General features: G+C 41.2%; 1 protein-coding gene and 1 long non-coding RNA gene across 9 annotated transcripts in view; one reads left to right on the top strand and one right to left on the bottom strand.

The window, feature by feature from the left end:
* Positions 1 to 6,000, bottom strand: part of TMEM200A (transmembrane protein 200A) — a 273,341-nt gene extending 267,341 nt beyond the window's left edge. For 7 of the 8 annotated variants that reach the window (XR_012243913.1, XR_012243917.1, XR_012243915.1 and 4 more), the window contains exons 1-2: positions 5,854 to 6,000; positions 4,462 to 4,802 (exon numbers count right to left, since the gene is read on the bottom strand). The gene's annotated coding sequence lies outside the window, so the exon portion shown is untranslated. The remainder of the gene's footprint in view (positions 1 to 4,461; positions 4,803 to 5,853) is intronic. The other variant, XM_073627261.1, reaches the window with a different exon arrangement.
* Positions 2,071 to 11,102, top strand: LOC141140276 (uncharacterized). Its single transcript, XR_012243918.1, has 3 exons — positions 2,071 to 2,193; positions 10,179 to 10,285; positions 10,832 to 11,102. It is a non-coding gene; the product is annotated as an uncharacterized lncRNA (long non-coding RNA).
* The last annotated feature ends 1,054 nt before the right edge of the window (positions 11,103 to 12,156 follow it).

Here is a 12,156-nt window from a genome sequence, read left to right as displayed (position 1 = left end):
CTTCAGGATGTCACAGTACATGTTGGCATTCATGGTTCCCTCAATGAACTGTAGCTCCCCAGTGCTGGCAGCACTCATGCAGCCCCAGACCATGACACTCCCACCACCACGCTTGACTGTAGGCAACACACACTTGTCTTTGTACTCCTCACTTGGTTGCTGCCACACACGCTTGACACCATCTGAACAAAATAAGTTTATCTTGGTCTCATCAGATCACAGGACATGGACATGGTTCCAGTTATCAATGTGCTTAGTCTGTTTGTCTTTAGCAAACTGTTTGCAGGCTTTCTTGTGCATCATCCTTAGAAGAGGCTTCCTTCTGGGACCACAGCCATGCAGACCAATTTGATGCAGTGTGCAGCGTATGGTCTGAGCACTGGCCGGCTGACCCCCCCATTCCTTCAACCTCTGCAGCAATGCTGGCAACACTCATACGTCTATTTCCCAAAGACAACCTCGGAATATGACACTGAGCATGTGCACTCAACTTCTTTGTTCGACCATGGTGAGGCCTGTTCTGAGTGGAACCTGTCCTGTTAAACTGCTGTATGGTCTTGGCCACCGTGCTGCAGCTCAGTTTCAGGGTCTTGGCAATCTTCTTATAGCCTAGGCCATCTTTATGTAGAGCAATGATTCTTTTTTTCAGATCCTCAGAGTTCTTTGCCATGAGGTGCCATGTTGAACTTCCAGTGACCAGTATGAGAGAGTGAGAGATATAACACCAAATTTAACACACCTACTCCCCATTGACCCCTGAGACCTTGTAACACTAATGAGTCACATGACACCGGGGAGTGAAAGTGGATAATTGGGCCCAATTTGGACGTTTTTACTTAGGGGTGTACTCACTTTTGTTGCCAGCGGTTTAGACTTTAACGGCTGTGTGTTGAATTATTTTGAGGGGACAGCAAATTTACACTGTTATACAAGCTGTACACTCACTACTTTACATTGTAGCAAAGTGTCATTTCTTCAGTCTTGTCACATGAAAAGATAAAATAAAATATTTACAAAATGTGACACTTTTGTGAGATACTGTGTGTGTGTGTAATATATATATTATACACACACACACACAAATAGTTTTCACTTGCAGAAATGTTTCCTTTGCATTTCTATTTTAAACTGTTAATTTAAGGTGTAATGTTTTGCAAAAGTCCTTTTCATGTGAACTTTATTTTCATTAAATTAACACTCTGCCCCAACAGGAACTACTCTACTGCTCAGAAAGAACAAAAGCCAATGGGTCAGCAATTATACCAGGTAATTAGCATTTTCAGAAGAAGGTCAGAAATGACAGTTATGGCGCAGGTTTGCTTCAAAGTGAGATACTTGAATTACTTCAAATTTCATAGAAAGCTTACTTTTTATAAGGTTTCATTTAAAACAATGTGCATGCACTGCTTCAAATGCATCAAAAGTCTCCATAAAAAGTTTTGTGCTCTCCTGGCACATGATGTAAAAGTTTTGTAATTAACCAATTCAGTCTCAGTAAAGTCCCAGTGTAGTAGATGCTGCATCTTATACTGTACCATTTTAAAATAATCATAAAGGCACTGCTGTCCCTGTTCTCTTCAGTGCCCCTTCTCTATTTCCCCACTGATACGAATTCTTAAAATTCCAAAAATGTGATCACAGAAATATTGCATATGTAGCACATATCTGATGTTCATTCTTATTCCCCATCCCCACTGTAGTTAACTGTAAAATGATTGGCTTCTGTAGTATACTTCTATCTATGGGGGAAAAAATCCTACCTTACAGTGGGGCTGATCCTACAATGGACTGCAAAAGGGAAGTATGGCCAAAGCTTTTTTGGCAAAACTTTTCTTCTGGTTCACAGGCGTGTACTTACTTGTACTCTCCTGTAACCCAGAATCAGCCGACAGCAGGCTAAAGACAAAGACTGCTAAAACATGCCGTTGGCTGACATAACAGAGCCACTCCAGTCCCTGGGAAGGATCCGACAATAATGTTGGGATCCACCTGGATGTCTGACCAGGAGCTTTCTCAGCCTCTTAGCGGTCCTCCCCAGCTGCTTCCAAACCCTCCCCAACCCACTATTCCAATGAGTGCTGGAGGGACAGAGCTGAGAGCTGTGACGGACAGTCCGTTATGTGATCACTCAGCTCTTGGGCTTAGAGCTGGTGAGGGACAGCTGAAGAAGCAGACCAATGTTGCAGCATGGAGGTGAGTATGTATGTTTGAGTTGTTTTTTTCTATATGCAAACTTCACCTTTAAATGCTCATTCAGCCCTAGGGTACTGGGAAAAAGCATTTTCACTTACCCAATCCTCTGCTCTCCCAGCAACCAGTGCTCTCCTCTTCTCCTTTGCACTTCAGCAGTAAACTGTCCCATGGCATGGACCCTGCATTGTACTTGATGACATTAGAGGGCATGTGACCGCTGGAGCATAGGGCAAATGAGACTGCAGGGAGCAGTCTAGCTATGCGGAGAGACCCTGTGCAACTGCAGAATTGGGTAAGTAAAGGTGCTTTTTCCAGTACTCTAGGCTTAAAGCGAAGCTACACCCAAAAGAGGGAAGCTTCACTTGTTTGCTTCCTCTCACCCCCCTCTCCCCCCTTCCGCTGCCACATTTGGCACCTTTCGGTGGAGGGGGGGGGGAGCAGGTACCTGTTTGGATTCATATCCTTCATGCCTATTGAGAAGAATATTTAAATGAAAGTTGCTGTGCTTGGAATTCAGCTTTAAAAATCATCTGCACTCAGTTTTAGTAGTATAGACCACCTTGCATCCTTAGTGGCTTTCAAATCATGTGCAGATTTTTTTTTTTCATTTGAAAAAGACAATTTATTTTTATATATATATATATATATATATATATATATATATATATATATATATATATATATATATATATATATATGTACTAAACACATTTTTAAGCCCTTGCAATTGAAGGGTAAATGTTAGCGAATACCTACAAGATGAATACATTGCACCTTTGTCACTATCTATCATGATAACCTTCCTGCCCCAGAAAATGAATTACTGGCATCTGTGGTCAGAAGGCAGCGAAGTGTAATTCCATTATTAAGTCTCTACTCACATTGCCAGAGAGCTATAAATAGCACATTATTATTTCACATCACAATACCTGAGAGTACAGCTAATGAGTCTGAAGAGAGGGTATTATACATTTATGTCCAGAAAACTAAAGCCTTGGTAAAGTGTACATTCTCTCTCTCTCTCTCTCTCTCTCTCTCTCTCTCTCTCTCTCTCTCTCTCTCTCTCTCTCTCTCTCATATATTTATTTATTTAGAAATGATATATGAATATGTAATCCAAAACTATTAACTATACAGACAGTACATACAACCTGTGGCTTTGTATATACACACACATCAGCATCTGCACTCCTGGACAGTATTTTGCACGCGTATAAGTGCAAATACGTGCATTTACTATACTGCCCATCCTCGCGGTTTAGGAAGGAGTTTTCGGTCAGAAATCTGAAATTCATACATCAGGATTGTGTGCAGGTACCTACATAGTTATGAGTAGTCGTTCCAGAGCAGCTGGCAAAGTACATGTTGAACATCAGCAAATACAGTAGCTCAATAATAAGGTACAACTACAGAGCTCATAGCAGCCAATCACTGATCTGATCACCGGTGATGTCATTGGCTCCTATGGGTTATACAGCACTCAGTCCATTAATTTTGCTCTTTGAACTATCTTATTATACATGGTATGTTCAAACGTGCCTATGAATGTAAATGTTGACTCTACATATAGAGCTTGGAAATGACAATTCCCCAGTGCTTGTGTGCTTCCTAGAAATAGATTCTTGATGGAAAATGTACTGAACTGAGTTGACCTCAGTTGTCAGGACGAGAAATGAACTACACAGGTGCAGAAGATCACTGCTTCCACGCCTCCTAGTCTGCCACCAGAAATCTTGAAATGACTTCTATTCTTCAGGAAGGATAGAAAATGTAAGAATTGTGTGGAGCTCAGAAAGCCCCTTCATGTGTTCCCAAGTGACACCGTGCTGGATTTAATTAGAAAATGGCACAGTGTCAGTTTGTCACATGTCCTGTACATAGCTCCAAACTGTCCCTGATTTGGAGCAATATCCCTCTGTCCCTCATTCCTCCTCATTTGTCCCTCTTTTTGGTCTGATCTATATAGTTGTATATAAAATGCACTTGTCTTTCAAAAAGTGTTTCCCAGTGCTAAACTTTTCATCCAAATTCTAAATTGCTGCATTTGTAAATTTGAAAAGCCAATATAAAGGAATAGTGGTAAAAAAAAAAGCCCTTGTAGATTTACTTAACCTTTTTTTTGGGGTTAATTCTCCTTTAAGGGGGTGTGGCAGGGGGCGTGCCCTATGCCTATATACATTTGCTAGTAGGTGTCCCTCATTCCTATCTCAAAATGTTTGGAGGCATGCCTGCATCCTTTGACAGGGTGGCGTAGGGTAATGGTCTCACCTGTGCGGGTGATAAGGCACCCTTCCTCTCAGCTGCTCCTCTTTGGCATCATTGGGGTTGGGGGTGGGGGTTCCTAGCCCAAGTCCTGACACATGTTTCAGGCAGGTGCAGCACCCTGCCAGTGCTTGCTGAGGATCAGTCTATTCTGATGGCTTTTCAGCTGGGATTCATGCTTGCTGAACATTCATTATCCATTATCCGATGGCCACAAGACAGATATGCAAATCTTCAGCTGATGAGATCCAGGTACAGTTCCTCAGTAAGAGTTAGGAATATAGAGGGCCCAATGAGAACGTTCAGTCCACTGTGCATGTCATCAACTCCAGAAAAAGAACACCTTCCTTGGGGACAGAAAACAGGAAATCAGATCTAAATAAAGAAGTACGGACAGCCTATGTCACATCACCAGCTAGACTAATGCAGAGGAACCATCAAACATCACACAGCATTGTTCTATCTATCTATCTATCTATCTATCTATCTATCTATCTATCTATCTATCTATCTATCTATCTATCTATCTATCTATCTATCTATCTGTCTGTCTATCTGTCTATCTGTCTATCTGTCTGTCTGTCTGTCTGTCTGTCTGTCTGTCTGTCTGTCTGTCTATCTATCATCTTTATAGATGGATATGGATAGATAGATAGATAGATAGATAGATAGATAGATAGATAGATAGATAGATAGATAGATAGATAGGACAGTAATAAATAGAATTCTCTACATATCTTTTTGGCTATATATCTATGCCTTCATTTCTGTATTAAACGTTGATGTAAACCTTAACTAAACAACATTCACTTTATTAAAACCATGTACTGTATATCATCAACAATTGTCATTTCCTTAAAATAAATTAGTTACATTCTGCTTTACTTCATCCTTTATTAAATGCCAGTGCTGCCGATCCCTTGCAGCCACTTTGCGGCCACTTCCCTTCTACATGCACGCTGCATGTCATTTCTCAGAGCGGCTTTCCCGAGGTTGACAACAAAAGGACCACGCTTGCCTATTTTGTGTAAAGCAGCCACTTGTAGTGTGTGGGAAGCCTGTGTGACAGGGTGGGGACACAGGCACACAATCAGGAGACAGGGACAGAGACCATTGTCACCCTATAATAGGAAGCATAGTATGATCATGGAAGGATCACCAGGTATTATATTACAAAAGCTGCAGATAGAGAAATATTCCAAATGACAGAAACATGTTAGAGCTTCTATGAAAGTCCTTTAGGTAGTGTGTATTATTTGGTCTTTCTTGCATACTGCATTAAAGAGACGTAACAAAGTTTGTCCAATTTCTAGAAGCAGCTGGCAGGTTACATAAAGTTAAGGGAATGCTTTTCCAAGCAGGTAGGAGACAGTGATGAGGGAGGAGGGGTCCACTTACCTGGTGTGTGAGTTTGGAGGTGAGTTGAGAGTCCAGGGGATATGTCCACCCTCCTAGAGTCCCTGTGCTGAGTGCAGCCTGCGATCCCCCATCTTCCTCCTCTCTCTGTGTACAGTAATAGAGTAGAGCTGATCATTGTATGTAGAGGGAAGAGGCAGAGAGGAGGTGGAGATGGACTGATAGGAGGAGCAGCAGAGGAGGAAGGGAGAGCTGGCACCCACTTCAACATACAACATATGATGCTCTTTCCTGGAAATTCAAGACAAATCGTATTATTAATGAGTGCTGCCTCTAAATAAAAAAAAGTTATTAGTAAACACCGGTATCCTTAGGGGTTGATTTTTCTTATGATTAACTGGGAGCCACATTCGGAAAAAAAACACAGCTTGATACAAATCTTTCCCCCCTTTTTTTTTTTTTTTTTTTTTAAATATCAAACTCTTGCATTATTTTAAATAATAAATTGTCTAGATAGACCCTGTGAAATATTCAGCTCTTGCTCTAGTTTTCATACACCACCTACAGGGATGAATACATCAAGCAGTAATAGTAAATGCGTTCGAAGCGCGGTCGTTGGAAGATTTATAATGACAGAGAAAATATTAGTGTACAGTGTGTTAATTAAGGCTTTAATGGGATATGTTACTAAGGTAACCAATTCATTCTCCTAGTTATTAGCAGTACAGTATATTTTGTATTTAGGTACAGTAGATGTAAACCCAATCACTAAAATTTTATGGAAGCTTTAAAGCTCATGCACACGGGCAGTTTGGCGCATACATTTATCTAGACACTCTTCTAAACTGTACTCGTGTTTAAGGTCGTATGCATACCTCCCAACTGTCCCTGATTTGGAGGGACTGTCCCTGATTTGGAGCAATGTCCCTCTGTCCCTCATTCCTCCTCATTTGTCCCTCATTTTGGTCTGATCTATATAGTTGTATATAAAATGCACTTTTTATTTATCAAAAAGTGTTCCCCAGTGCTAAACCTTTCATCTGAGTTCTAAATTGCTGCATTTGTAAATTCCAAAAGCCAATATGAAAGAATAGTAGTGGTAAAAAAAAGCACATGTGGGTTTAACCAATCTTGTTTTTTTTTACACTTCTCCTTTAAGGGGGCGTGGCAAGGGGTGTGTCCTATGCCTGCATACTTTTTCTGATAGGTGTCCCTCATTCCCATCTCATAAATTTGGGAGGTATGGTCGTATGCGTTCACAGGCATATGTGCTCAATGCAGGAACTCTGCGTTCTGTATGTAGCACCCTTTAGTGTACAAAGTTGGTAGGAAAATTTAGTTGATGCACAGTATCTTGGAACTTTAGTCAGAAAATAAAGTCCTGCTAGATCACTTCACACTGGCCCCTTGCAGATATAACTATGTAAACCATTAACCACTTCATTACTGGGCACTCTCCTGCCCAGGCCAATTCTCAGCTTTCAGCACTGTCACACTTTGAGAATTGCGCGGTCATGCAGTGCGGTACCCAAACAACATTTTTACAATTTTTTTGAGAGAGATAGAGCTTTCTTTTGGTGGTTTTAAATCACCACTGTGTTTTTATTTTTTCTAAACGAATGAAAAACGACCGAAAATTTTGAAAAAAGTTTTTGTTTGTTTCTGTTATAAAAGTTTGTAAAGTTTTCTCCTTCACTGTTGTGCACTGATGAGGGGGCACTGATGAGGTAGCACTGATGGGGAGGCATTTATATGCAGCACTGATAGTCGGCACTGATGGGCACTGATAGGTGGCACTGTTAAATCAATTGGTTTAGTTCCGCTTTATGATTTACTGCTGTTCAGGGGCTCTGGGCTCCAGCAAAACGGCAGCCTCCAGCAAGAATAAACCAGTGCAATGCTAGAGGCAATTTAAAGCATAAACTGATTTTCGTAGCATAATTATTAATGTGAAATGTATGTTCCTTGCAAAAGAACATTATTTTTTATCAAGTTGTTATGGGTGAAGTTCTGCTTTAAGTCAGTTTGGGTCATTTCTGTGGGATCAGATTTAGGTCAGCTGGCAGGCTCTGCAGGCTCCAGTGCCTCCCCCTGGCTTCTGGAAAGTTCCAGTACTTAGTGGGAGAGGGTATGGAGTTGGCAGTCTGAATACTCAAGGGATTTCTGCCAATTCCTGGGCAAAGATGGCCCAGCTGGAGAGCCTGGCCAGTTGGGGTTGTTGTCGGGTGGAAGATGGAGTGTTGAGGCTGGAGTCGTGAGGTCTATGAGGGGAGCTCTGCCTCCAGGCTGGAGCTGAAGAGGAAGGAGAGGAAGCTGATTAGAGGGATCTTCACCAACCTACCATCTCATTCAGGAGACACTCTGCCCAACCAGCAAAATCTGTCCAGCATGAGGTCTGAACAGCAGTCTATGCAAGTAGCAGGATTCAAGGGATTCAAGGGACTTTAGTTCTGTGCCCTTTTCTTCAATGCCCTGGGACAAGGCTGAGGCTGCTGTGGGGGAATACTCAACCATAAGGTGGGCCTCTGTGTTTAAAGATAAACAGACAGTGTGTACACTTGCACCGTAACTATTCTCCAGTTAACTCTCGGGTCTCCATGATAATACACCTACACCTTCTCTGTAACTTGCATTTAGGAGGGACACCCTGAGCCTTATCCACGTCTACCTTTACAGCATATCACCGCCACCTCACTCCCAGTAACAGTATATGGTCCTGCTATGCACATAGCGTCTGCTCTCGTTGCTATGAAATGCCAATCAAGGAGAAAGTGGCAACAACTATTTCTCCTGCAAGAAGCTATCCTACCTATCTCAGGAACATGCTTCTTGATTCTCGTTACCCTAGGTAACCCTTGTGTCTTCATACCATATTACTCTTGCACTGATGTCTTTGTACCCCAGTGTACCTTAGTGACCTGAACTATCGAATGGTACATCACGGCAGTGGTAAGCGACATTCTTTTATTTCTCATGGGTGCTGTTCTCCGTCTCTTTCCCTTATGGGCACTGGGTCCCAGGTCTCTGGGGAACTCTCAGATGTACCCATGCGGGCCTCCCTCCTTATCTCTTCTCTCTCACTCTCCTCTCTCTCCGGACCAGTGTCCCCGGTTTATAACACAGGATCAGTGCTTTAGACCCAGAGAAAAACCCCGCCAAAACCTAAGAACCGGGAAAGTATTAACACTTACCCTCCCGTCGCAGGGCAGCATCTAACTCACTATTTCCAACCTGCTTACAAACTCACCCATCCATCCATGACTCCATGCTTTATTTTGTTGAGAAATCACTTTAAAAAGCACTCCCCCTCCCCAGAATTTATAGTCATGACCATCTTGAGTCAGGGTGGGTTCACATAATGTATGCTGCGGCCGCGGTTCACAGCATGGTGTCCAGTGCTTCCCTGTTCACTGATTCAAGTGCGAATCAGGTCTGAATTTTGGCCTGAATGCGCACCTGATTCACACACATGACCCTTTTTAAATGTGGACCCTGGAGCTGTGTGAACCGGCTCTATTGAGAGACGGTTCAGAAGGGATCAAATGAATTTTGATCAGTGTGTGGGCTCCCCCACTTGACAGAAATTGACATCTGGCGAAAGGATCTGATGAAAAATGTTCAAGTCAATTAGCTGCAGCCTCTGATCAGTGTATTTTGACAGCGGCAAGTGGGGGGGGGGGGGGTAATCCTCCATTTATCTTGTTTGTGTGTGGATGGAGGAATCTGTTTTGGCCAGTTTTACACTTTATGGCCATCTTTGCAGTTGATTCCCCTACTTATAGACCTAATAGGCATTTAAGCTTTGCAGTATGGGGAGGCCCCACTGCAAGGGTCATTTTTTTTTTTTTTTTATGCTGACCAGAGTGGGGCTTTAACATGTTATGGACATTTTCAATATTTTTAAATCTGCAGCTTGTAATAAAACAAATGTTACTTTATTTTCAGGCATTTCTGGTGGTTGGCAAAGCTTTGTTTCTCCGCTGTGCTCTTGCATTGTCACTCAGTCATGTAGGCTTCCAATGAAGACTACAAGTGACGGTTTCAACACACATTACTCAGGCATGGTTCACTGTTGTCACTCACCTTGTCAAATGCTATGCAGCCATCCTGGATTAACTGAAAGAGATAAAAAAAAGTATTACAATTTGTTTATGATACAGTGTGCTTTAACAAATGAAAATGTCATTCACTTAGGGGTTTCATCTACTTTAAAGCGATATTACCATAAACCCAAAACCAAAAATGTAATATATTGCAGCTTACCAATCATTGGATGTAGTGGCTCTATTCATTTTCTTTTTTTTTATGCTTTTCGCTCTTTTTTCACCTATTGATCTGACCAGTAACACGCCTTCTGTATTTTACAGACACCACTCTAGATAAAGAAGCACAGGTGGGCAGATATGGATTGTAGCAGCAGATGTAGGCACACTAATAAATCGAAGATGAGCTCCAGCTTATACTTTAGAATCAGGTACAGCATTTTTTTTTTTTTTTTTTTTGGAGAGAGGGGGCGGGCAATAAAGGTTTTACATGAACAAATAAAAGCTGTTCATTGTAAGCACCCCTGTCAGTAGAGCTGCACAATTCTGCATAAAATGAGAATCACAATTTTTTTGCTTAGAATAAAGATCACGATTCTCGGCGTAACATCATCTTTCGCATTATACAAAAAAATAAGGCTAACTTTACTGTTTCGGGTTTTTTTTTAATTCATTGAAGTGTATTTGTCCCCAAAAATTGCTTTTGAAATACCACTGCGCAAATACAGTGTGTGTATATATATATAATGTTTGGGGGTTCTAAGTAATTTTCTAGCAGAAAATACTGATTTTATCTTGTACGCAATAAGTGTCAGAAAAAGGTTTAGTCTTTAATTGGTTAAACTGACCTCATTTACAGACGGAAGTTCATCCCTTTGATCTAAATGAACCAAATGATACAATGTTTCTCTTTATCTCTCAGCGCTGAGCAATGTTGTGATAAGCTTTGATAAACTTTTTTTTTTTCTCTTTGACAGCTGTGAGCAGAGAAGGGCTCTGCACTTACATGAATCATGGTAATGCCAGATTAGGATCGTGAGGAGGGTTGAATCGAGATTGCAATTTTTTGACAATTAATCGTGCAGCTCTACATGTCCGTGGTAAATGGTTTGTCTGAACCCTGTACCTGCTACATCTGCAGGACAGATTGTTCTTTTGAAAAACAACAGACATACTGACTGGATACCAGATGAAAATAAAAGAAAGAATACCTAAAAAAGAAAACTAATGCAGTCATAACATCATATGCCCCGTACACACGATACGATTTTCCGACGGAAAATGTTTGATAGGAGCTTGTTGTCGGAAATTCCGACCATGTGTAGGCTCCATCTGACATTTTCCATCAGAAAATTCCGATGGTTCTCAAATTTCCGACAACAAAATACATTCTTGGAAATTCCGATCGTGTGTACACAATTCTGACGCACAAAGTTCAACGCCTGCTCAGAATCAAGCAGAAGAGCCGCACTGGCTATTGAACTTCATTTTTCTTGGCTTGTCGTATGTGTTGTATGTCACCGCGTTCTTGACGTTCGGAATTTCCGACCAACTTTGTGTGACCATGTGTATGCAGGACAAGTTTGAGCCAACATCCATCGGAAAAAAAAACATGGATTTTGTTGTCAGAATGTTCGATTGTGTGTACAGGGCATAAGGCTTGGTAAACTGCAATAAAATAAATGTTTGCTTTTGGGTTTAATACTGCTTTAAGTACTTGCTGCAAAACATATTTTCACATGTACCATTAAAAAACACTCTGTAGTGGCAGCAATTAAAAACTAACCTAAATTACAGAATGTGAATTTTTAGGAAGAATAAAATGGGCATATGTTGATGAATTGGTGTTGATGGTAATAGCACACGCATATTTTTTTTCTGCGTTTGATTTGAGCTTGAAGTTTGCTATAAACGCAGCCTGCAGAATTCAATTTTCTTTCATTTTTTTAGTTTGATGACTGTTCTGAGACAGTGTTTGACCTGCTTTTCCTTTTTTTGTCCTATTGAGAGCTGTTCCTGCTGCTAAGTTTCTCAGACACAGGTAAAAGACAAAAAAACACAGCCTCTGTGCTAAGACTAGCAAGGAAAAAGCTATTCCAATGCATGTACAGTTCTGGGAACAAATGCATGGATTTGCGTGAAATCAAGTCTTCAAAGCCTGTGTATGCAAGCCCAATCAAGTTATTAGGACTGCACTAAGTGAAGTCAATCTGTGGCCTCAAGGAGTAATGATTGGATATACCACTATACATTATTGTACTTCACTTGATTCAGTTCTGAATTTCGGGGCCCTTATTTAGGA

Source organism: Aquarana catesbeiana, linkage group LG04 (assembly GCF_042186555.1).
Source record: "Aquarana catesbeiana isolate 2022-GZ linkage group LG04, ASM4218655v1, whole genome shotgun sequence".
Lineage (NCBI taxonomy): Eukaryota > Metazoa > Chordata > Amphibia > Anura > Ranidae > Aquarana > Aquarana catesbeiana.
The sequence above is the reverse complement of the archived record's forward strand: the minus strand, read 5'-3'. Positions and strand labels throughout refer to the sequence as shown.